Raw genomic sequence first — 27,699 nt, forward strand, 5'->3', positions numbered from 1 at the left:
TCTATTCTCTTTCATGAGAAAATCAATACTCTTTTAGAAGGAAGGAAAGGAAGCTCTGGATCATGAGAGCAGTGTTTCTCACAGGCAGCACTGGGGATGCAGAGAAACTCCCAGGGTATGTTGTGCTCAGGGTGTGGAGAACACCCTGAATGGCATTCACATGTTTCTCTCCTTTTCATCCCATGTGTTTCCTAATAGATTTGGATTGTACTGAATTGCTCATTCACTACTGTTGTAATTAAATACTCAGTCCCTACTCAAGCCCAACCTTCATTATTTTTCATGAGAGAATGTGAATCCTCACTTATGCAGGTTTAAGGTTTGAAGGAAGGAGTGGCACACCAGTAGTCCTATTTCAGTCTTAGTAACGTCTTTCCTTTTTGTGAGATTGAGCGAGTTAAATACTGAGGCAATGGTTTCCTCTTTTATATTCCTTGGTTTCTCTTGTTAGGCACCACGTAATGGGCTGGCATGGTTTTTCTACAATCTGTAAGACTAACACAATTGTTAAAACAACGAACATTAAAAACTTTTTAAAATATGGAGGAAGGAAATTAATGATAGGTTGCTGTCATTCTTTAAGTTACATATGAGGTAAATTTAACCACACAGAAAAAAAAGATAGGGCTAGAAATTGGTAATAAAGTTTAGAATCGCTTCTGAGAAAATATAGCATGGAATCAACTACAGAGGAATAACAAAACTGCAATAAGGTCCAAGAGCTGATGGATAGCATGCCTTATTATAGTGATTTGCAGGGTTTTTATCCCTCAAGTCATGACCAAATGTCCTTTGGCAGTGGTCCATGTATAAGGATGGGAAAATTTGCATCTTTATTTTCAGTAACCTTGAACTGATATTTACATTTCCCTTAAAATTGTGAATTTTAGGCCACAGACCACATCGGTATTAATATCTTTGTGACATTTACCCAATGGAAATATTAGATAATTTTGTATCATAATAGTTAGAGAATCTCAAAGTATCAGCTGTCATACTCCAATGGCACTAGCTCTTACTAAGTATGTTAATGCAGAAGTACATGTATTATTATATTACAATTTTATTTGGGGGTACTTTTATTTGAATATAATTTCTTTCCTTTATTTTCTGTAAAAATTAGTATCTTTTTGAATTTAAAATATTTTTAAATGGTTTTTATGATGTCCATAGTCTTCACCACAGATACTGAAGTGTTAATTATACTTTTTTTGGTCTGGCAATATCCATAACACGTTATATAAAACTTGAAACGGTATGGTATAAGGTACAATGGAATGAAATATTGTAATTAAATGGGGAAAATATGTAAGCAACTCCCCTGGTCTATCAGCTAAAATGAGAAGCTGCTTTTTGTCATGTAGGACTATTTTTTGTCATTATTAAGTTTATTGGTACTTTTTAAATACAGAGTACAGTTACATTCATCCTTGAGATCTTGTACCTTTACACGACAGATCTTGGTTCTCATATTTAATATTATGACTTAAATGATATTTTTCTGTTATACATGCCCAGGACTTTTTGTTACAGTCAATTAAACCTGTCTCATTAATCCTCTCTAACTTTCAGTCAGAATGCTCACATAATGTAGCATTTATATTTTAACATTGTACACCCAACAGCGTGATTTAAGATTGATGAGGGCTTTCCTATATGGGTATTTTATTTGTTGCATATCTACAGCTGCCATTTACAAGTCTTGTGGCTGCTTGCAGAGGGATTTTGCAGGTGAATATTGATTGCATACCTTTGATTGTTTTACTGATTGATAAACCAATGCCTAAATGAGGTGACTGAAGAAGGCTGGTGGTGTAGCATCCAAACAGGTATTACCACGCTGTAATGGCTATCTGCTCCTTTTTCTGTTTCTTTGTTTGCCATGCTTATATCTTTCCCTATTCTTTATCTGGCAAGAAAATTAACTTTTTATTTGATCAAAACATTCCATCTCCACCCTTAATTTCTGTGATTCAGTTGGTGGAAACCTTTCCCTAGCTTCTGGGTCAGCATGAAACTCAAAGTGATCAGATCATTCTGTGATCTCTTCCATGTGATTCTCGGAGGCAGAGACATACACGGTCTAGGCAGGGATGACTCAGTTTCTGGGAAATTATTTATGGGGATGATTGGTAAAGAGTTTGTGTCATTGTATGAAGTCTGATGCTTCTGGCAGCCACTTTTTCCCCACCATGGTAGTAGAGCCTGCCAGAGACTGGGAGCTGGGGAGAAAAGTGGTCCTCAGGCATGATAAGAACCATACTTATCCTGGAGGTCCATTTAGAGCCCGGGATCCCAAGGTGCCTGAAGTCAGCATGTGGGCTTTCATTTCTGTGCACCGATATATTCACCTCTAGTCACTGTGAGGTTCAACTTGTGTAACAAAAAGAATCAGGGTGAACATAGCCACATTTGCCAAGCTCGGAACTCTAATTAATGTAGAAAAGTATTATTTACAGGAAATATTTGTTAGGAATGCATGGAACAGTCAAAATAAGGATTGTAACAGAATAATATTATTACATACTTTAAAATCTTGCTTTAAATTAAACCATGACTAAGTATGGTAGGAAGAAAAAGCTGAATATTTCAGGTAGTTCAAAAACTGTATCAGGCCAGATGTAGTGGCCTATAATCCCACCACTCGCGAAGCTGAGGCAGGAGGATCGCTGTGAGTTCGAGACCAGCCTAGGCTACATAGTGAGTTCCAGGTCAGACTCATCTACATCGTGAGACCCTGTCTCAAAAAACAAAAACAAACAAGCAAATAAACTCTATGGTTACTTCTTTGAGTAGATTATTCATCTTTCCTTTTGAATGCTATAACTTTTGATTGGTAATCTCTGATCATTTGCACACTTGTAAGTGAGATAATCCCCTCAGCCTTCCTCCTGGATTTGTATTAACACAGAAATCATGGGCTGTTCTAGGACGGCCAGCATTGCCTGGCCTATTGTACTGAAGAATAAATGAGTAAGAGTCTTGATTACCTTACAAATAAATCTGGTTAACAGTTATATTAATTAAAAAGCGGGTTCTGCAGCTATTCTGAACTATTTATACGTGATTTAATTCATATCAGCAGCTAATTTGTATTTAATGCAAACTAATGGGTTTTATGTAAATGGAGCATGTGGCATTCTATTTAAAAAACAAATTATCTCCAGTTTCATTTCAGTTATTTTAATTAAATTTAGAGTGTGTGTGTGTGTGTGTGTGTGGTAGGGGGATGAAGAGGAAAAGGATGTGTTGTATATGAAGTAATGATTAAATCCAATTTAAGTCTACAGAATAAGAAACAAGTAATTCTCTCAAGAGCCACACTGGCCCTTTCATAAAATCGGGGGAAGTCAGGAGGGATAGTATAAAGGAAAGCTTGTAAAATTCTATAGGTGTGATTTTGGTAAACTGTGTTTTTACATTATAAACCTCAAGCGCTTGTCAGGGCCTGTATAAGTTGGATTTATTTAAGAATTTTAAAATTTGACTATAAATTGTATTATGATGTAAGTGGTCATCGTATATATTTTTTGTCCTATGTTTGGATTTGGAAATTTTGAAAACATCATATGTGTTGTTTAACTCATGTTTCTTCACTTGACTTTCCATCAGTTGCTAAATGTATGGAATCAATGTTTTAATAACAGTGCCTTTAATCTATATTTTGTATTTCTTTAAATCATCATTGGTCTTTCTTTTCAAATTTTATTAGTTTATGTATTTCTCCCATAATATTGATATTGATTCTGTGGTATCAAGGAGGATTTTATCTCATTCTTCACAGTTTCTTTGATTTAGTCTTATTCTAAAACCATTTTCCTCTTAGGTAACTTCAAAGTTAATATACATCTCACATTTTTTCTGTTTCTTTCCCAGCCAGATTATAATTTCTTGAAGTATAAGAAGTGCTTTTATTCATATCTGCATAACTGATGTGAATTTGTTGCATGTAGTAAATATGTAATGCATGTTACTTGAACTATACCTCTTAAAAACTCATTCAGATGATAAACGATTATCTAATCTTCACTCACTTTAAACAAAAATGTAAAATATAAATTATTCTCTCATTCACTCCTAAAATTATAGGCTAAAACCGTAACTCAGAAATTTGTTCAGTATAGTTTTATAGACCTACTTTCCGTATTATTTTAAATATTCACAAATTATTATGAGTTGTGTTAATATTATGGAAGGAATATGTAATCTGCTTAGCCTCTGGGAGTTGAAAAGATCTCTGAAAGGAGACGGAGACTGATCCCAGCCTTGAAGGAACTTAGTAGGAATCATGGACAAAATTGGGTTTCCATGATCCAACACAGTTTATGTATTTCCTCATGGAATATGACATAGCATTATTCCCCCCAAAATGCTCTATGTATAGGCATTAAAATTGTGCCCTTGAGAAAACATTAAGTCATCAACCTAATTTAAAGCTTTTCACAATTTTACATTTGTGATACTTCAGCAATTTTGAGATACCATGAATTTTTTTTGCCTTGAACATTTTAGGGTTACTCAAGGTGGTAATGTCAAATATTAAATGAAATACATTTGGAAATGCTGGCATTGGTATTTATCCACAACTACAGAGCACTGTTACAAGCTTGTACCGAAACAGCAATCAATTTTTAAACTTCATGTTTCTTCCTCACCAGGGACTGCAAAAGCAAATCCAAACAGTTGTTTATGGATGTTCATCCTAGTCAGACCCATCAGCTGACAGCTTCTCCCATTTCACCAGTTGTCCAGGGAACCCTGATTGTTCCATAAAGCAAATCCAGTGACTTCTGTTTTAATTTTCGGCCGCCAATTTGGAGCCATACACAGCCACTCTCCTCCAGAGATAGTTTATGGTTCCAGTTAAAATGAAAGAACATTCACTTTGTCAAAGTGATTTGAATTCTATTCTTTAACAATGGAGTTATAGTCTACCAGTTTATTCGAATAACTTCAGCATAATTCACTTCGGGAATATCATCTTTTTTTTTTTTTCTTCCAGTACCGTGAGATAATAGAAGCACCAAAATAGTGTGGTCATTCTTCAGGAGCATGTGCTGGGAAGCTGGTATCATCTGTGGAGCTGTCTCATTTTTAAGTAAGCCTGTTACATATATGTAAATTATAATTAATATAAATGGTACCTCAATGGATGCAGTTCAAAGAAGAGACAGAAAAGAGCACACTGCTATGTCCTTATGTAAAGCAAAGAAGAAGCTAGATAGCATTACTTGTGTAGTTGCCAAATACCTCTTCTCTCTTCACCTTCCCTTTCAGGGCCTCCTACCTCAGCCTCGCTGCATTAGCCACCCACATCAGTTCACTTGGCAGATGATTTTATCAGGGCCACATTTCATCTCCCTTACAATGCCAAATTGTGCCCAACTCCTGGGTGGTACAAGGGGGAAGGAAACTAATATTCCTTTGATGCTACAAGGACAGAAGACTGATAAAAATTTGTTCCTGTACTGAACTGGATGCAGAGCTGGCGTGCTTTAACTTTTACAAGTCTCTTCTGTAACTCTCAGAATAACAGATGACCCTCATTGATATGCATACTTCAAATGTAGATAAATCTTCTCATCTTTTTTTCTTGTTTGTCTTGATTCTGTGTGCAAAATTTTCACTACTTATACACACATCCTGTTACGGCAAATTGATAAAATCTTTCTACCTGCTGAATAACTCACTCCATCAGCTCTTTATTCATCTATCTTCCCGTATGCAGTGGGGTAAAATAATTTTGCTGTTTAAACCAAAGTCACCTGCATTTGCTTCCTTCCATATACTGGAGAATGAGAAGATTTGTAACTGAGGGGAGAGTCTCTGGAAAAGTTTCATGTCCTCCTTTCCTTCACAAGTGAGATGCATTAGAAAATGAGAGGAATCTGGAGTTTTCAAAGACAATTTGAGAGCTAAGGAAGGAAAGGAGGAAGCCCTGGCAGGGAGGCTGATTCACAGGTGACCACCTGGTGCAGCGGTACAGGGCCCCGAGTTCAGAAGGATCCAAGCTGAAGTTAAAGACCTCCTGTCCCTATTTTTATTTATTTAGTACTTTGAAGTACATACCTGTAGTTTTATATTGCACTAGATCTTGGAAATTATATGTCCAGTCATGGATAGGAGCAGTTCATTCTCTTAAATTTAAACATATTATTGAGCTGAATATGGGAAATTAGTGACAATCTAATTTTTTAGGACTACTTTGAAGGGTGAACCAATGTGCCTCACATTATGCAAGCTACCAAATCATGGTGGCGATTCGTATTCCACAGTCCTTCTGTTTTCAGGCACTAATGCTGCTTTATTTTACAGAGCTGGGAGGGAGTTGGACAGAATAAGCCTTTATCTAATTATACTGAGACTCTGACTTTTTCTTTTTATAATTGTGTCCTATAGATTTTCTAGGAAACTAATTTTTATAATCAAAGTTGCTAACACATGAGATAACTTGCATCTCATTCATACTTTATATTATTTATTTTAAAAAATTGAATGTTCCTTTGAGTTCAATGTGAAGGAGGTATGGGTATGCAAGATTGGAACCTTGCCTTGGAACATATCTAGATGTTCATACTCATTCCTATGATGTTTAGGCTGAGAAGATCAATTTTTAAATACAGTGTTCAAATATGATGCATTCTTTTCCACAAGCTGTCTAATAGCTAGTAACATTATCATATTAGTAATAGCTAATAACATTATCAAATCCTGGTGAATGAGAGCTGAGGGGTGCACGCTGGGGACTAAGAGGAGAAAATGTCTTTGATGACAACTCATCTGCATTGCCTGTTCTTGGATACATAGGAACACATGACACACGCAGTTATACTATCTGACTCATGGCACTAAGCGAAACTATATTAAAGTGGAAGAAAGGACAGATGGATAGTACTGCCACTGATAGAGAAAATATTGCCATAGTCATTTTTTGTTCAAGTAGCCAGTTCTTAAACACTTTCCTCCAAAGTTCTTGATAATTCAATCCATGATGTCTTACAGTGTGGTCTGTGAACCAGGAACACCAGCATTACCTAGGAATCCATTAGAAAACAGATGTTGGGGGCTTGTGCCAAATGACCAAATCAGAAATTCTGGGAGTCAGACCAAAAATTATGCTTTAAGAAGAACTCTTGGTAATTCTGGTGCACACCAAAGTTTAAGAACAACTGGGTGAAAGCACATTTTGTCAGCAAGTCCATTCAATATAAACCAAATAATCACAATTTGTTAATAAGAGAGCAATGCATTTTCAAATTATGATTTAAAAGACTATACATTCAGTATGTTATACATTGATGACATACAGATACTGTCAATAATTAAAAATAACTGATCTTAGAATTTATTTAAAAAAATTTAATTAAGAATTATCACTTTTTTCCAGAAGAGTCACCCATATCATCATCATCAAATACAAATTTGATTTTAGATTATGTATTATTACTTACCTCATTTTCAAACTTGTTAATTACCTTTCAATGTTATCTGGAGAATCATATCACTTAATCTTTGAATGGAAATATTGTAGTAAGTAGGAATAGTAGTTATATCCATATTGTACATCAATGTATTTCTTTATAAATTTCTTTATAAATTCAGGTAGGTATTCCTGAATTAAATTTTAAATGATTTCTTACCACTTCCTAGTATCACTTATTCTTACTGAGGATTTTGGATACTCTGCTCTTAGCTTTCTTTACTTCAACCGCGGTTTGACTCATGTTTTCTGCATAAGACTCTATTGTGCTCTGTCTACCTGTAGAAAATTTCAAAGTGGGAGCAGGTTGCCTCCAGATATTTTCAAGATAATATGCTAAGGTGCAAGTAGAAACATTGAGACTTCCTGTTAAACTTTTTTTAAATAGAAAGTGAATCTGTACTAAGAATGTAATGTTCTGATTAACTCCAGTGTACATGTTCCATTCATTGGTAGGCAGATAGGTTATGTGTAATGGACAAGATGAGAGTTATTACAAATAATGATGAAAGCAATGTGTAGGACAGAGGGGAACAGTAGAGTATTCCTTCTTTCTTACAGTCAGAAACTTGCAGTATATCTAGTTCATTTGTGCCAGACTACATGGAATTATCAGTTACACGATCTAGGTTTAACTATGTGAACTCTCACATAGTTATATGAGGGAATTAAAATGCTCCTAGAAAGAAATTGCAGTTTGAAAGGATCATAACTAATGTAGATACAGATGAAAGTAGTGGGGGTAAGGCTTTCAATTTTATTCACATAAATTTTCTCAGCCTCTTTACAGTATGGAAACCAAAACGTTCAAGTTTGAACATATGTGAACTGTAAGTGACTACTATGTATTTTTAAAAAAATGATGAAGAGGATTGTACGAAAGACAGATTTACATTGATGACCTTTACCCACAGTGGATCCTGGTATTGGCTATTAATAGCTAAAGTTGTCACCGTTATCTATCATTATATTTACTACACATGCTACTTTTTCTAAGTGACTTTTAAAATTTTATTTTATTACTGATTTTACTGTAACTTGTTTTTGAATTTTACCTTTAAAAAAAAAAAAAGATTAATGGGATTGGGCCAAAAACCTTTGTAAGCTCATGACTTAGAGAATGAGGTCAAAATCCCTTGCTGTTCGTACTAAGGTTGCTGGTGTCTGAGCCCAGCCTGCTTTTCAATCACAATTTTTCCTTTGCTCTTCCTTCACGCTCTGAGTGTTTCTGCGGTAGCAAGGAGCTGCCTGCTCTTCAGCATGCCCAGCTCTACCCGCCTTCTCAAACTAATCTCAGCCAGGAGTCATTTCACCTTCTCTGAACCCTCATTATGAGAGTTGATACTTTATAGCCTTTTAAGTTCTTTGAGGGCAGAATTCATTATCCAATTCATTTTATGTCCCCCATAGTGCAAAGGATATGCATTCCAAGAAAATGTGTTAGAAGGAAGGAAGAAAGAAAAAAGGAAATATTAACCGAGGGAGAAAAAATAAGTTAGTTCTTCACCTTTCTTGTCTAAAGGCTCAGGCTGATGGAGAGGCACCAAACCATTCAAATTAATTCCCTTAATCATCCCATTTTGAAACTGTACTTCTTTTGGCACTGTATTTCATGACTAGAGCAAGCTTAAAATATCACCAGACCACTGTCTTTCTGTCACGCAGTGACATGTGAAATATTACTTTATTCATGAAGACATCCCCAGATGACAGAGACTACTGAACTACAGCAAGCAGGAGACTGGAGCGGCAGGGCTGAGTGGGACGTGGGACTCGCATTCGGTGGGACCTAGAGGAGAATCCCTGCTCTGTTGCTTATTGGGTGTGAGCATGCAACTGTACCATCTTCAGCTCTGCCTTTTCTAGTATTGTAATCTTTTCAATGGTTAAGTGAATTCAAGGGGAAGGGAAATATGGGCAAGAGGAGAAAGGATAGCAAAGCTTAAAAAATAGAAACATGATACATTATTCGTACCCGTTCTCCAAGTCTAATTATTATGTTTTGCAAATGTATACCAACAATTAAAAATGAAAATGATTTAACAAGCAAAACAGCCAAATAAATGATACATTAAAGGAAATTAGGATGATACTTGGAGATAAGGGATGTTTTATATGTTACTTGTCATTATTAATCATGTATCTTTAGGACCCAATTATAATAATATGTGTGCCTAATATATTTATCCTAATTTTATGTAGTCGAAATGTACATTGTAAGGTTAATTAGCAACAGTAAAATTACTTTGGGTTTTATCCATAGCTTTGTTTCCTTAGATTTGCTAGTGAATTGTTTCTCATAATCAAAGTTAATGATTCTACAGCTTAAGCCTCCTATAACATTCAACAGATTTGCCATTTAGCATTCTAGGATCTGAGAGAGTGTATCTATTTACAAGTAATAGCAGCTCTAGTGAAAGGAGAACAGTAATATAAGAGCACAGTATCAAGTAATAATGCAAGATATGCCTCAAATGTGAAGTATACCAGCCCTCAAGTCAGTTTTCCATGAATGACCCATAAACATGAAGAAAACAAACAAATCCACAACAAAACACATTATTGTGTGTTTTGAACTAAACTAGAACTAAAGAGTAATTCCAAAAATTTGAAAGTTTGTGTGAGAAGGGGGAAAAGGTCTGTTACAAAAGGCCGGGATTTAGAACGTTTCATTTCTCAATGACAACTCATGTTCTGGAAGGCTCTGAAATACGGGTGTAGAAGTCTAAGGAAGAATGGTATGATCCTGTGATTGTATCGTCAGGCACTTGAGAAAAGACAACAAACATGATTTCAAATATTTAAGGACTCAATAATTTGCCTGTCATTCAATTTGCATTAGGAATGTCCTAGAGAAGATACCTAAGAAATATGATAAACTCAGGTACACAAATAAAGGGAACCTATTACAGGAATCTGTAAAGGATATCTGGTATAGGAGGATGAAGAATCATAATCACATACTAATAACTCTTTTTCAAGGCTAGAAAATGTAGTCTTTCATATTATAGTATGTAGTTAGAAGGTAGTGTGAAAGAATTCCTTGAAGTTTTGGGTTTTTTGGAAATTTATCACTAGGCATTTGCTAGCTTGGATGATACATTTGGACAATGGCTATGTAGGACAGAACAACACATAAACTCTGAGAAAAAAATGTACGGAAAAGGAAATAAGAGATGCTTCATTTAGCAGGAAGTAAGCAAGCACAATAAAGCAAAAATAAAGCAAGAATTGGTTAATATGTAATGAAATACTCTAACAATACTGGAAGGTGTTGGATGTGGAATTTGAGAGTTGGTGGTGGGATAACAGAATTTAAACCTCAACTACTCTATAATAAGAAGTCAATGGCTACGGACAAAATCTGATAGAAATATAAAAATTTTAAATATTTCATTGTGAAAAGTGATGAATATAAAAATAAAGAGCTAAACGAGTTAAAATGAGCTGTGTTCTCAGCTTCAAACTCCATACTTTCTTGAGACCACTAGGCAATTCCATATGCTTGAGGTCTTTTGTACCCCAGGCTTTCGGGCACTCAGTCTCTTGCTTTGGTGAAGTCTTCCTGCGTCCTGGTTTGAAGTTCTCTTCTCTTTGAATAAAACACTGACCCAGACATTGGGTTGAAGAAGGAGATGAAGCCCTAAGGACAGCACCTCACAGGAAAGGCTTTGCCTAAGGTAGCCGTAGCACCTAAGAGCTTCATCCCATTGAACTTTATAAGGATACCAGGTGTCGTGAGTTCTCTGACAACTGGGAAATAGTTGACTTTATGGACAGAGTCTCCCCTGCCCAAGATCCTATGAGAGTAAAGGAAGACTGGTGAACAGATAATTTATTATAGATGCCTGAGGCTTTGGGGTGGAGGAGGACCTGTTAATGGCACTAGTTTTCATCACTTACAGACCACAGGAATTCCAGCATTTTGGGTATATCCCTGATGAGATCCAATCTCAATTGAACTGACATGGTAAGTTAGCCAGTTCTCTGAGGAGCACAGCAGCAAAAGTATGATCAGTTGGAACACTTAGATAAAAGCACAATGAAATCGAATTCTTAAGGAGATAACTAGATACCTGAATTAGTAAATTCATTTTTAAATTTCAGGTACATCATAATTGCTACTTTCTGGTATTTATAAATATGATCTATGATTTTAAAAATTAGAATAAGTTAAATAATTTATAATCACTACCAAGACACACATTAGTGCAGTGACACTTCATTTTTGCTTGCAACTCATTGGTTTGGTCAGAACCAGGGCCTACTGCTCTGCAAGGGAGAGAGAAGTGGAGATTTGCCTTATGCCTGCAGGAAAGAAAGTGCCCCATGGGTGAACACATGAAGGATATCATCATTATCTGGCACCAGAAAGGAGATTGTAAGTAAAAATCAAATAAGTAGAATCTTAATAGAGTGAAAATTTGATAATGACCTAGAGCTATAGAGTAGTCCACTTTATCTGTGGTTTCACTTTTCATGGTTTTAGTTGGTAGAAGTCAACCACAGACCAAAAATAGTAAATGAAAAATTCAGGAAATAAATAATATACGTTTTAATTTGTGTGCTATTCTGAGTAGCATCATGAAATCTTGCACAATCTAGCTACGGCACCAGTGCTGTGAATCACCCCTTTGTCCAGTGTGTATACGCTCTCTATGTTTCCTGCTTGTTAGCAACACTAGACAGCTCAGTGATCAAGTAGGCCATTGTGATGCCAACATGCTTGTGTGGTGGTCTCGGAACTGTCCATAGTTTCAGGCATTCTGTGGATAGAAAGGGGCTACTGCAGGTACAGACATAAATATAATGTTTAAAGGTAGGAGGCCTGGGATTGTGTAACACATATAATAAATCTGGATTATTTAAAACAAAAGGAACTTTATGAAAAATATTTTAGTTACAATCCAGCCCTGAAAACCGTACCACTTGGAGTTCTGGGAGAAAGGAATTAAAATATTCCAAAATTTGCACTCTTCACACAGAAGATTAAAAGACTGGTGGTGTGTTGAGAAGCTATCATAAAGGTCTTATTCTATAAGGAGGAAAGAGTTAAGCAAATAATGAAAATCAAAACATCATGGTGAGACATGCAGTAGGTATTGGTGAGAAAAATGGTGTCTGGTTTAGAAATAAAAATAGAATTTGGGTATGTATCTGTGAAAGTTAACAAGAAGGATGACAACTACAGAAAGGAAAAATCCAAAATCTTCGACTTAATTGTGGAAAACCTACTATGGAAAACAGTGAAAGCTTTATCAGGAAATAGGCTATGGAATAAAGAAAGCAAAATAATAAATAGTACACTGAAAGGAATAAAATGGGAGATATCATTAATTACACTATGAATGGATTGAAACCATCTCATAAAAAGACACAAATTGAAATGTATCATAAAATGTAAATATATGCAGTTTCCAAAATATTAACTTTAACTTATGGTAATAATGATAGCAACTGGTAGGGGATGGACAAAAGGATGCTTAACATTTGAAACAAAACGAAAATAAAATTGGCAAAATTACTGTCCAGCAGATTGGGATTCACAGTTAAAAACATTGAGAGAAGGTGAGACACACATTAAAAATATACACAAAGATGCTACAGATGTGTATACATACAAAATGAATAGCAGAACAGCTACAGATAAAACAAATTATTGCAATGTAAAATTAAAATATATAAAATTTTTAAAGTGTAAATTTAGTTGAATATTTTATTAGCACTTCTCTCCATCATACAGAAACAGTAGGTGAGATTAGTAAGAAGTTGCCTCTTGTAAGAAAGATTATGATATGTGAAAGTCGAGCAGGGAATTTAAATTACGCAGATGTAATATTTTAAGTCATCTTTCATGTTTTCAAATTAAAATCACATAGTTTTATAAATTTAAATATTAATTTGAGACAATGGCAATGAACTGATTTCTTAGAACAAAGGGAGAAACACAGGGGCCCATTTAATTGTAATCATTCTGCATAAATTTCAGAGTAATTATTAAAATCCAGTTTCTCTCTGAGTAGATTAATGTAGTCAACATTTTCTTCTATACATGTTAATTGCAAATAAGTAATACACTTTATAGAACATATTTTAAAGATAAAACTTTTGTTAACTTTATTCCAAATGAGATAATGATAAAAAACATATTAAACTATAGGCAAAACACTGTCTTTTTAAAAATCTCATCTCCAGAGAAAATATCTTTCTTGATAAAGCAACATAGATTTATTTAAAATTTTTTAGGCTAGGCTTAAATGTTCCTTTTGTGGACAGATTCTCAAAATCTCTGTCTGCTTTAATGAAAGACAGAACAGGTTTCTCCTTTTACATGCTATCTCATAATGCTTTTCTTGAAGCAATTAACATTTCCCAGAAGTAAGCTAAGTTGGTGTGTCATAGATGAATTGAAAGGATTTCTAGAACAGTTTTTTGGTCTGCTTGCTAGACCTATTTTTAATTATAAGCTTTAAATACATTATTTTTATGAGATATGTGGATGAATGCATGGAACTCTAATTTGATCTTTATTTCCCTTTACAACTTTTCTTTTCCAAATTCTGTTTTACATAATCACTTTTTAAAATGCAATTTCTTTGAAGTTCAAACTACTTTAATGAGGATTTTAATTGGAATTATGTTAAATTGGAGGAAATTACCATATTCATAACACTCATAATTCCCATGTAGTACTTTCTATATCTCTTTATATAGTAAAACTTGGTTTTATATTTCTTAGTATAACTTAATATTTCTTTATGTTATTTACATATTTATATTTATCTTCAATTTTTAAGTTATCTTTTTTAGTAAACTTTGTAAAGTATTGCTGGCTTATTAGGTATATTTTAGATTTGCCATATATGTTTTCCTATTCATCAGTTAAGTAAGTTTACTTGTGAAATCAAATAATGTCTTTGCTTTTCTAGATGTAGCATCAAACTTAAGCATTAAGATAATTTTGAATTTAGAAAACTTGTATCTTTTAATTCAGTTTCTTGTCTTATTGCATTGGATGGTATAATATTAAATATTAGCATGTAAACAAACATGCTGAGCTTTGAAAAACATGTTATTTGACATACCTGTAGTGTTTATACAGTAAAGTGTATTTATTTGTTCATTCAAGGTGGATATTCTATAGCATTTTTAAGGGAATTTAGCTAAGAATCTTTTCTGGTAAAATGTTTACATTTTATCAAGTAATATTTGGGTATCTTTTGAGATGAGCATATATTTTTATCTAAGTCTTGTTAATATGATTCATACAAAAATAATTTTTCATTTCTGAGAGATGACCAATTTCATTATGATTAATTGATTTTTTTTATAAATTATTGAATTCAATGTGTGGTATATTTGGAATTTTTATATGTCTTATATAAATATATATCTTTTATATCTTAGTATATAAATTATTCTTTTTACTACCTACATATATTTTTATATTATAGACTTTTATTCTGCTTATACACTATGAATGAGATTAAAATTCATGGAAATTAAACAATATTTGATATTTCTCTGAATTTATAAATGACATTGTTTTATATGACCCAAGTTGTTATATCAGGAGTAGCCATTTTAGGATTTTGGGGCTTTCTATTATCACATGATCAACTTCTATCATTTGATTTCTATTATCACTTGATTGTTTGATTTGATTTTGTAATTCTTGAAATTATTATTTGAATTATAACTTTTCAGAAAATTAAAATATAAAATAACTATAACTATGGACACTAAAATTTTATAACTTCTAAAATCTTCACTTGTTTACTCATTTTAATATGATCTTTAAATTACATTTTAAATATATATGTGTATCACTTTCATCATATAACTAATTAATTGTTTAAATAAACTAAAGTGATTTCATGATTTTCTTTTCTTAAAATTATGATATGAAAACTGGTTATATGTTTTGTATACTTTCACTGATTTTTCTTTTGTATCCAATGACTATTTTTCCTAGTTTTAAATTTTAATATATTATTGTCATTGAAAATATATTCAGTCTATAGGATTGCATATAATACTACCAATTGAAATTTTCTGCATATATATTTGGTCTCTTTGTTTGGTTATGTAGATGTAAAACTGACTGCCAGCACCATATTGTCACATTCAAACCACTTATTTCTAAGGGAATATAGTGTATTCTCATATTGGAAATGTAGTAGAGACCAAAGCTCAGATGAAAGGTTTTAGAAAAAAATTGGAAACATATTAATTTATAATTAATAGCATCAATATTAAGACATGAATGAGAAAAATTCAATTGCTTAGATGAGCAGAAAATGTAGTATTTTGAAAGAATTATACAATAAAAATTAAAAATTGCAGAAGGTAGAATTAATGACATTGATTCTCAAGCAAAAATACTTATTTCTCTTTTTTAAAATGGCACAATACTGGAACTGAATCCTGGGCCTTCACATTGAACTAAAATCCTCAGTCCTCTAGATTTTTTTTTTTTTTTTTTTTCGCGGATTGACAAAGTCATCTAAGCTGGGCTAGAACTTGGTTTCTCCTGCTTCAGCCTCTTTCCATGAGTTCAAGGCCAGCTTGGGCTACATAGTGAATTCAAGACTAGCTGGAACTAAGTAGTGAGAACTCATCTCAGAAATAAAGACTTAATTCTTAAATGCGAAAAACAAATATAAGCGTTGGTGGTATAGTGGTGAGCATAGCTGCCTTCCAAAAAAAAAAAAAAGATGCACTTTTGGGGATATATTAATTCCAAAAGTTTAAATGAAAATGTAAAAAAATCAAATAAATAATCATTTTGTAGATATATTTCTATATTTTAATTTTCTGCTCAAAAGTTATGTGAAATAGTTGCTGAAATTTATTTTTTTCTGACAAATAGTAAATTATTACTAATTTTCAAAACTTTCACAGGCAATTCAAAAAGAGGAAAACATTTGAAAGAGAAAAGAGTAACATTGAAAACAGAGACAAACCTATTCTCTAGACTCCTACGGTAGTGATGTGACAGTCTGACCTCCATCTCTGAGTTAAAATATCTTTTCTTGATTGTCTTTCCCCATCTTTCAAGTAGTTTCCTCTCAGTCTCAATTACTGACATTAAAATTCTTTGTTGTAGATTAATTCAGTTGTGCCACAACATAAAATCCTACTTAGTTGGTTACAATCTGAGGTTGACCAAATGTTCTTTTGGAAAGTGATTCACACATCTGCCAACTGAATTCTATCCATACATCAAATTGGATGTTAGAGCTCTTTCTTACCATCTGTATTCTGTAAACTCTTGAATGATAATTTGCATTGATTATACAAACTATATTTTTAAAATGAGTAATCTATTTGGCTGAATCTGTGATGGATTTGTTTTTATGCTATCTTATGAATTATGAAGAGGTCTAGATTTTTAAAAACTCATTTATTTCACAGTTCTCCATGGGCACACAGAAGTTATCTTTTCCAACACCTTTGAAATGGGCAGGACAATCTATTAGTTCTGAGAAGTCAGAAAGATGTTTCTGTGATACGTACCATTTCCAGGCTAATGAAGGTATAAACTTCTTAGTAATTTATCTAGTTCTTTTCTTGCCTAAGATAATTGTGAATACCCTATGCTACCATGTCAAAGTCCCAGGACTGAAGCCTTCTGGATCCTTACGTCACTACCTGAATGACAGATGTCCTCCAAAGTGGCTTGGACTTGAGGCTTTAACATGCATCATGAATAAACTCCTGTGATATTAAATCAGTGAGATTTGGGGATTATTCATTATTGTAGAATAGTCTTCTCTGACAAACCTGTTGATATATTTGCCAGTATGGGGTTTTATTTAATAGTAGGGATTTATAAACGCTTAATTTTATAATTTTTCAAGTTGAATTTAGCTTACTGTAAAGTTACTTTTCAATAAGCATATGATAATTTAATTTTCTCTTCATGTATACACATTTCTTTAAGTTATTTGCTTTACTTAATGTTATGATTTATAGTATTTTGCTTTTATTATATATATAAGTGCATAGCGGCAATATTTGACCCAGAAATGTTGAACTCATCCGTTTTATTTGTAACACTTGTCTTACGACGTGATTGATTAGTTGAAATGTGCTCCACCCATTAAATTTTGTTGTTCTATTTTGTACTTGTCACATGGAATGCTTAACATGAAATATTTATGTCTCTAGAGGCACCTTAAATATGCTTCTCAGCATTTGAAGTAGACAATAGTGGTAGTAAATATTTATTAATTGTAAGGCATTACACCACAATTTATAAGATGAACTACATGCATATGGAATTTCCTTACTGAATGCCATTGTACACATTGATGTGTACTGGATAATGAGGCTGACAACTCTGAAAATGACTGTGAGCTCTTTGGAGGACAGAATCTATAAATATGTTGAACAGCATTGCTAAGTCTTTTTTTCTCTTTGTTTTTTAATTTTATTTTTCTCAAAATTTCTCCATTGTGCTTTTTTTGCTTACACTTATGAAATGATTCCCTCACACATTCAATAGCTATTTTTTTTTCAATAGCTATTTATTGCAAACCTGCTCTAGGTGATAAGGCAGAGTCTTTAGAAGACAGAAAATGGTCACACATGGTGACACACAACTATAATCTCTAAACTCTGGAAGACTGAGGCAGGAGAATCACAAGTTTGAGCTCAGGCAATTTAGCAAGATCCTGTCTCAAAAAAAAAAAAAAGGGGGATTTCAAGTTAGAGCCTAGCCTCAACAGTTTAGTGGCTTAGCAAGATCCTGTCTCAAAATGAAAATAAATATATAAATAAAAAAATTCTGGGGATGTACTTCAGTGCAAAGGCCCTGAGTCTAATCTAAAAAAACATAACTACAAAAATACCAAATACAAAAGAAAGAAAGAAAGAAAGAGAGAGAGAGAAAGAGAGAGAGAGAGAGAGAGCAAGCAAGCAAGCCAGGGATTTAGCTCAGTGGTGCCACCACCTGCCTTACAAGAACAAGGACTCGAGTTTGAGAGAGAGAGAGAGAGAGAGAGAGAGAATACTGTGCATGCTCACAAAGCAGTTATAATTCACTGGAGAGGGATAATGAACAGGTTTAATATGCATGGTGGTTCACAGAGTAGCACAAAGCAGTCGCTGTGAATTTCATGTCATATGGGCTATGGTCAGAGATCTCTTGGGGAGGTGATGTGAGACCTGAGTGATAATGGTATGATGAATGCCCTTAGAGATTCTCCAAAACCACATGGAGGGATCCCCAGGGCACCCTTTACTGGCCCTTTTAATTCTTGTTTTACCGCAAGAGCTCTGGCCTACCTTTTTAGTAGGAGGCCAAACCATTAATTTCCTGATTATCACAGGCGCTACCTTCTCAGACCTTATTTCCTTCCATGGGTCTTGCTCTCACTTCTGTTAGGAGCGTCTCAGGGCCTCCCATAGAACACTTCTCTGAACCTACATTCTGCTCTTATAGCCAACTTCATTTTACCCACTCATTTCTTAAAATACCTGAGACCCTCGCTCCTCTTCTAGGGAAAGATTTCTTGTCCAAGGCTCAGGTCCGACTCTTACTCCCACCAGGTCAGAGGCCTTCTCATGTCTCCTTTGGTAGAACTTCACGTGGACCTATCTGTATGTTTGGATGCAGAAATAGTGAGAAGAGCACTAACTGCCGCTCCTGTCTCGATCCACCTGAAAGACCCTACTTCTTTCCTCCTCATCAAGAAGTTAGGGAGGGCCAATGACCCTATTTTTTAAAAGGACTTCTCAGAGAAAGAGTCAGCCCTCAGAACAGTCCCATCCACAGGGTTAAAAAAAAGGACCAAACAAGTGGAGATTGCTTCAGGATTGTCTTAATGAGACAGTAGTGCCACTCTACCCAGTAGTTCTCAATCCCTATAAAATATTGACCCAAATCTCAGCTTCTGCCAAATGATTCTCTGTCCTAGACCTTCACGATGATTTCTTCTGTATCCCATTGCATCTCAGAATCAAAATCTATTTGCCTTGGAGAATCCCCTCGCTGGGACAGAGCAACTAACATGGACAATCCTTCCCCAAGGCTTTTGTGACTGTCCATACCTATTTTGGTTGACTCTAGCATATCTTTTGATTGTGGTCTAGAGGGAATCACAATATGATTTGATGCTCTGGGGACAAACCGATATGCTGCTGGAAAAAGGCACCAAGTCCCAATTTTCTGGCCCCTAAGGTATATAATGTGCACAGATTTGTCTAACCCAAGCCACTTAAGACTACTTATTTCGTCAGGTAAAAGAGCTCTAAGCCCTGAAAGGATACAATCTGGGAAATAGCAACCACCTTCAAGGTCTTTGGAATGACTGCCTTAATGAACTGCTTGCTCTTGGGCACCTTACTTATATTGTTATAGCTAATACAGCTTAAATAAAAAAAAATGTTACTGCTGTTGGCCTCTGGAATTGCTGAGGCTTTCAGGAAATAACTTCAGAGATCTCCAAAACTCCCTAGACACCCTGCTTGGAATGGTCCTAGAACATGAACAGATTCTTGACTGGATTCTGGCTCAACAGGGAGGAGTTTGTGCCATACTTAATGATTCTTGTTGGACCTACATCAATACCTCACAAAAGATTGAGACTCAAACTAGTATCATTTTAGATAGGGCTAAATGGCTCTAGAGACAGAGCAACACAGATTGCTTAGCATTTCAGGGATTTTTCCCAGATAGTCATGGTTGCCTTCTGTTTTGGCCTAGCTCCTTCCTTTTGTGGGGCCACTAATACTTTGATTTTTATTGTGCTTGCTTGGGACCTGTGTACTTAATTGCCTTACTGACCTCATTTCAGAACACATCAATGCTATCAAAATGCAGATGGTCCTGCAGTTGACCCTGCCAAGGAACTACCAGCCTCTCTCTACTACAGCCACCTAGACCATTCCCCTTCACCTGACAACACCTACCTGGAAGCCCAATGTGGCCTCTAACTAGCAGGAAAAGGCCAGAATGGTCACCACTCTAGTCAATATACTGTGTCAATGGAATGACTGAGTTCAGAGAGGGGAATGTAAGAATAGTTAGAAGGGGCTAATGTTTGTGTATTTACCTCAAGCTTATGGCACACTACATAGAGGAAGGCAGCTCTTGTAAAATTATTACATGTACCACTATGCCCCCCCTTTAGTCTCCTTGACCTTTCTTCAACCCAGAAATGAAGGCTAAGACCCTGATTGGCCTAGATTGCATCAATCATTGAAGCAGTTGTTTTCAGAAATTAGCCTCCCCTGTAAGTACAAGTCCCCTGACCATTGAGAAATTCAGTCAAATTCCCTCTGCCTTATAGCATGTTGTTGCAAGGTAGCTAATTCTCCTGTATTCACACAGTAAATAAACTTTTGTTTGGCACTGCTTTCCCTTCTGACTTCTTCATTCTGTGACAAACCTGACTGTCTCATTCTCTGCTAGGGATCTTCAGCTGTAAGCCAACCTCAGTCTTCTTCATCTTTCTTTGCCGGAGTAGAGGTGAAGCACCTGAATACATATGGGGTGGGGAGGAAACAGGAGGTCATCGAAGACCCCTGGCCCCTCAAAGATCACCCACCCAGTGCCACAACAACGTCCGCTATCTATAAATATCAGATATATCTTCTTCAATTTAAGAGCCCATGAAGACATAAATCAAAACATGTAATACCTATCAGCTGATACTTCTGGTTTAAGTCCTCTGTGTGGAGTCAGTATTTTATACTAACTCTATTTTTTTCTTTTGGGATGAAGAAATGGAAAATATGTTCCTCTGGCTATTCATGATCCTAACTTCCAATTTTAGATGAAACAATCAGCAAATCTCTGTAAGATATTCATTTCTCCCCACCCCCCCATGGTTTCTCCACTGTAGAACACAATAATTGTTTATGGTTCTTGTATATGATATGTTCATCCTGTCTTTGCATAGCTATTACATCCAATAACCTTATGTTCTAATGAGTCCTTTATAGTTTGCCCATTCTGAATTAATTTAAACAAAATGAAATATATATAATAAAAAACCAAATATTTTCATTTACACATTTCTTGTCAAACTAAATATTTTGTTATTTGACCCAGAGTTTTTAATACATTGTCTATATTATAGAAATTGCAAATCTCTCCTTAGTGACTATTTTGCTATTTTCTTTCCTAAATCAAGGACTATCATGAATCTTTTATACTTCCACCAATGATTTCACATGAAAATTTCTACTCTATCAATAGTTATAATCTCTATCTGAATTTGGAAAATGTGAACTTGGATAGATGACTACAGAGAAAAGAATAATGTATTATATTTGCTTCTTGGAACTCAAATTGCAAATTTCAATTTCAGACAGAAGGATTTGTAGAAAAATATGCCTAAATCCATTAGTTCCTCAATTTGAATGCCAATAGTGTGGATAGATAGGGATCGATGAATGCATGTGAGTGCATAGTTTTTTGTACTTTTTGAAATTTATATGAATGGATTCATATGGTTGATATAATTTTTTCTACTTTTAAATAAGTGTTTTTGCAGACTTATCCATGTTGTTTTTTTCACTTCACACATTTTGATTGCTACATTATATTATATGACATAATTTGTACATCCACCCATTATCATTTTTCTTAATTTTAAGTAAGGTATCAATGAACAATCTTTTATATTATATATGCCCATATAGAAGAAGTATTCTGTTTTCCATTTATGTGGGCAATTCTGGGTGGAGGACTTGAACTTCCTCATTTTACAAGATGCTACCACATTGTTCTGTCTTGTGCTTTTAACAATCTACCATCCATCATCATGGGAGCTCTCTTTTGTCTGCTTGCTTATCCAAGCTAGCAAATATCAACATTTGCTCTCTGTTTTCATTTGTATTTCTCTCATTACTAACTAATTAATATCTTTCACATTTTCATTGCTTAATTTTCTTTTTTGTGAACTGCTGGTTCAACTGTTTTACTCAAACTTATATGAGAACAGTTATCTTTATCTTACTAATGTGTAGTCATTACATAATATCTACATATTAAAGCCCTGGTTGTTATTCACTGTGTTACTTCAGAAGTCACCTGACTTTCTCCATGTTCCCTAGAGCTGGACACCTCCTGCTCATATACTTGACTCCTATACTATTTGTTTTTGTTTTCATGATTATCTTCTTAAAGACTGCTTTACCACTAGATTTTATACGTAGTACCAAGTCTGTTTCTTCCTATCTCATGTAGAAGCCCTGAGGATCAGTGGTTCGGACATACCAGACACCTAACTAGTACTTTCTGAGTAAGTGGCTATATGATTGGACAAATGAATTAGTTAGTTGTATCATATTTTGAGGCAAGTTATTAATCATGCATAGATCCTCAGAGTATAAGATTAAACAAAGCTTCTCTTCAGACATAACTGCTCACTTCGTATTGAAAACAAATTAATTAAAGCTAGCAGTCTTTAAAAGACTGAAAATGATCACCATTTGAGACTTAAAATTATGTTTTCGGTAGCTTCTTTCAGCTGATCATAACAACCTTCTTCAAATATCTCGTGGAATAAAGGATTGCCTTGAAAAAGAGAGAAGTGAATGCTGCCTATCATTTTAAGTGTCCTTTTATTATAAAATGCTGTGGAGTATTTATGCAAATACGCATGAATAACAAATGGAGTTGTTCTGATCAAGAATATTACAATGCAGACTCAATGAACTGATTGTAAACAAAGTAAAGCTCTTTATAATACAATAATTCTTTACTGGCTTGAAGTTTGATGAACTTTAAAGAAAAATGTTTAAATTGAATTATATGATGTTATAGTAACTAAAGTTTTACCAAGCCTCTCTCCAACTTGGATTACATAAGAAGAAGAGAAAAGCATATTTAAGTACTGTTGAGATTTTTTACTTTTTCATGTATAGGTTTTTTAAGCAGAAGGAAACAAAGCTTAGCAATAGTCTATTTTTCTAATTAAATCTGTATTAATAGCATATACTGCTAAATACTTGGCATAGATTATATTGATGAGCACAGCCATGTTTCCTGAGTCATTCATTCTTTTGTCTTTTTGTTCTAGCTCTTTTACAACTCCTAGGGATTTTGGAAAGAAAGGACAAGAAAAACAGCTAAGGTAAAATTAACTCCTACTTTCCACACATGCCCTCAGATTCAGGCATATAGATAGCAATTTAATGAAAGCTTTCATGAAGAACTCATAATCATTGCTTCGGCCAGGGCTCCATAATTTGTAGGAACCAATACTCAAAGAAAATGTGAATCCTTTGTTCAAAATTAATTAAGATTTTCAAGAGATTGACTGCAGAGCATTAAATAATGTGTGGGGCCGTTTTTTGAGCCTAGCAGGCTGCTCATTCATAGGTGGGAGCTTTCATATTTGCTCTTATAATTACATATTTCTTCCAGTTTTTGACCTGTGGCATTCATTTGTATCTGTCTTGCATCTGTGGCTGCTGATGAAGTGCAGATGAAGTACATGTAAGCCTTAGGACTGGGCTCCAAGGGAGCATGACAACCTGAACTTTAGCTCTACCGTGGATGAGCTGTTCAGTGATCCCTGAGAATACTCTAGACATTTCCAGGGGGAAGCAACAGTGTCTAGCTCAGCTATTTTTCCTCAAAAATGAGCCACAAATATAAATTATTAAATCTATTTCAATTATAAATTATAATATTTCTATGATTTTTCATTTCCTCGGGAAAATTTAGTGTGAAATTATCTGACACGGTGCCATCATCTAGATTAAAGAAGATTTTAATCTGAAAGTGAATGATGTGTATAGTACTGCATGTGATCTTGCGTTATATACTAGTGTCTTTTCTTTTCTTTTTATTTGGACAACGTTGTCATACCACCTACCATATCAATATAAACTGCCATTTCTTCATGAACTTTTTTAAACATATGTCAGAATTTTGTTTTTTGTTCCTCTCTTCAAAAAGTTGAAAGGGTACTTGAGATCTAGACCTCCCATCTGATATTTTGTCAAGTGCTCAAAAATGATTGAAAAGAGAAAGATACAAATGTGATCTTTTAATCCTGAGTTTCAGACAGAGATGTAAAGTTGAATCCAGCACGTAGATTCTGATAGGGAGAGTCTAAAAATAGGGTGTTACTTGACATCAAGAAGAGGAAGCCAGTTTGAGTCACAGTGATCAGTTTGTTTGTAATGGGCTCCATCATAGCAGAATTCACGTGCAACACCATTCAGCCCTGAGAAAGGGAAAAAAAGAAAGAAAAGACAAAAAAAATCAAAGTTTACCCATGTGAAAGCTCACCAGTCTCCGGTAAGACTTTGTCTTAGGAGAGAAGCTGACATGAGAGAATAATTAGTGCTACCAAGGGAGCAGTAAGATGGCAAATGAGAGCAGATAAAGGCTGAATGGAGGCAGCAGGACAAGTTAGGGCAATAGGAATAATGACCTTCAGGACAAGGAAAGTTTGTCTGACATTGTCAGAGCACTAATAGGCATGGTGGCTGCAGGAGGGAAATAGGATTATATGGAACATACATAGTCTTTGGATCCTACAGATAAAAAAAAAGACATGTTTCTTTATAATAGGATAACAACAGGCTGAGGAATGCAAAAGAATGACATCGCCAATCAGAAAAGCATAACATAACCTGAGATAGCAAGGAAAATGTGTACAACCTGACTCTTCAGGATGATCATAAATAAGTTACAGGGCAAGTTAAAGGGAGGTCATTCTTTGTGGACAGAATAACCTGAGTAAAGCCACAGAAGTGTGGTCCATGTGATGTGCCATAGATTTATAGGTAAATTAATATTTACTAGGGTTCATTTCCAGGCAAAAATGGAAGGAAAATAAATCGAAGAGATTAATAGGTCAAGTCATGAAAGGGCTTGGATGTTACACCTTAAATATTTATAAGTTATTTTTTAAAAGATACAGATAAGGAAAGTTTATATTTTGTATTTAACCGTATGTGAAGTAAAAAGATCTGTGGGTGGAGACACCAGGCAGGAAGTCACAGCAGCAACCTGGTAAGAACAGATGATGGTTTGTACTAGAGACTAATAGCAGGATTGGACAGGAAGGGGCACATGTCAGAGGGATTTAAGAGGTAAAGATATTATTAACCCACTAGTCTGTAGTTTAATTATGAACTTGAGGGGAAGGAAATAAATAATGGTATCTAAGAGCTACTGAGAAATGAAGGACTAAATATACCCTTCAGGAAGTATGTGAGCTAATTTTAATGGTACAGAACATGTTATTCAGGATAGGTTGTTCACTACAACAAAAAACAAGTAAAGCTCTCAGGGGCTTTACAGCATGTTTATTTCTCACTCATGGTGCATGTCCCATGTGAGTAGTGAGGGATCTGTGCTCTGCACAAGCACTCAAGAACTACAGGCACAGCCATTTTCACAGGTAGCAAGCAGGGGAAAGTAGGTTGGAGCATTGTCCGTGAACTTTCTACAGCCAAGTAACACATATTTTTTTCTGGCCGCATTTCTTTCACACGTCCGCATTCAATTTACAACTTATACAGAAGTTTGATCTTTATTATGCACAAAGAGAAAGAAGAAGCAACTACTGATGAGCTAATGATAGCCTATTTTGCTGTAAAGTTGTGTAGAATAAGAGGACTAAACTTAGCTATAGGAAAATGTCACCAACATCTATTTTGTGATAACTTCTGCCATTAAACACAAATAAATTAAAAGTTCATTTATTTAGTCCTTACAACTATCCAGTAAAATAGATACTCCTAGAGATTTTTAGAAATTTAAATTTGTTTTTTAAACATCAGAAATGTATTTATTTATTTATTTATGTAAGTTATTACACAAAATTTTGTAGAGAATCATATGATTTTACAAATGTATATGCTGAGTAATGTTCAAATCAAGGTAAATGTATGTATCTCTTCAAATTTTATTATTTCTTTATGCTAAAAACATTTATGAATTCAACTACATTTTTTGTAGATTCTACCTGTGATTTTTTAATGATTATTATCAACCTCATTGGATTAAGAAATGCCTAGCATAGTAGTAAAACACAGATCTATGGGTATCTGTAGAAGTCTCCAGAGATTACTAATATATGAGCCAGCAAACTCTGGGGAAGATCCACCCTGATGTGGGCGGCACTATGGAACAGGTTCACAGCCTGGACGGAATGAATAACATGACCTGTGTTTACAAAGCTCCATTCTGCTTGAGCAGAAATGTTTTTTGTTACTGTTACCACTGATAGAGTCAGACTCCAGCTTCTTCAGCAATTCTCATGGGCTTTTGGGCCTTCTACCTGGGACCAAAGCTGTATTTTTTTTTAATTGAGTTTATTGGTATATTTTAGATATACGATACAGTTACATTCATCATTGGGATCTTGTACCTCTACGTGACAGGTCTTGCTTCTCATTTTTTCCCCTTGTCCCTGCCCTCCCTTCTCCCCCCCATTTACAAATACTTCATTTCCATCTTTTCATTCTCTCACATTTCTTTTCCCTTATTTCTTTCCCCTACTCTTCCCACTTTCCCTAAACCTTTAGCCCATTTTTTCCTATTTCACAATGTCAGTTATCTCATTAGGATCTTATGTACTATTACAGTTTATTCACACCAGAGAAACTATTCAGTATTTACACGTGTGACTTTAAGAAATTTAAATTTGAAAGAGAATGCTCAATGATGATTCTGGAACAAATTCTTTATTTTTTAGATGATGAAATTGATGTCAGGAAAATTGGAATGATCATCTAAGGTAACAAGGTAAGTGAAAGGGAATTTTAAATCAAGCTCAGAATGAATCCTAAATCCAGTGTTTATCTTCTGTCTCACTATTCTTCAGTTCTATGATTTGGATCACAAATATGACACAAAGGCTCAGTGGCATTTCATTCATCCGGGTAACATTACTGAGGTATAATCCTTTTAATCAACAGTGAACAGAAAGGTATGCTTAAATTGTTATATTTTATTTAGGATTTGTATGGTCTCCTGTGGTCGTCTCAAGAAGACATACTGGTTATGTAGTTTTCATACAAATCCCAAATAACCTCTCAGTATTTGTGTGGTTTATGGCCTGGTTTCTACCACTACTGAAAATTTTATGGTTCAGTGGGGTGAGGAAAGGGAGCAAATGTTATCTTGTTAACCCATAAAATGCTTCTGAGTGGAATTATATTTGTCACCAGATTCTGGTAAGAGGAAAATGTAACACATTTCTGTCCTCATGGCCTACTGTATAATGATACTTAATTTA

At 34.7% G+C, this 27,699-nt stretch overlaps 1 long non-coding RNA gene across 1 annotated transcript; it reads left to right on the forward strand.

The window, feature by feature from the left end:
• Positions 1-12,249: 12,249 nt before the first annotated feature.
• On the forward strand, positions 12,250-27,192 carry LOC104851414. The gene is made up of 3 exons (XR_777218.1): positions 12,250-12,272; positions 23,518-23,571; positions 27,157-27,192. It is a non-coding gene; the product is annotated as an uncharacterized LOC104851414 (long non-coding RNA).
• The last annotated feature ends 507 nt before the right edge of the window (positions 27,193-27,699 follow it).

This window comes from Fukomys damarensis, unplaced genomic scaffold (assembly GCF_012274545.1).
Source record: "Fukomys damarensis isolate Sample0158 unplaced genomic scaffold, DMR_v1.0_HiC HiC_scaffold_3, whole genome shotgun sequence".
NCBI classification, from domain to species: Eukaryota; Metazoa; Chordata; class Mammalia; order Rodentia; family Bathyergidae; genus Fukomys; species Fukomys damarensis.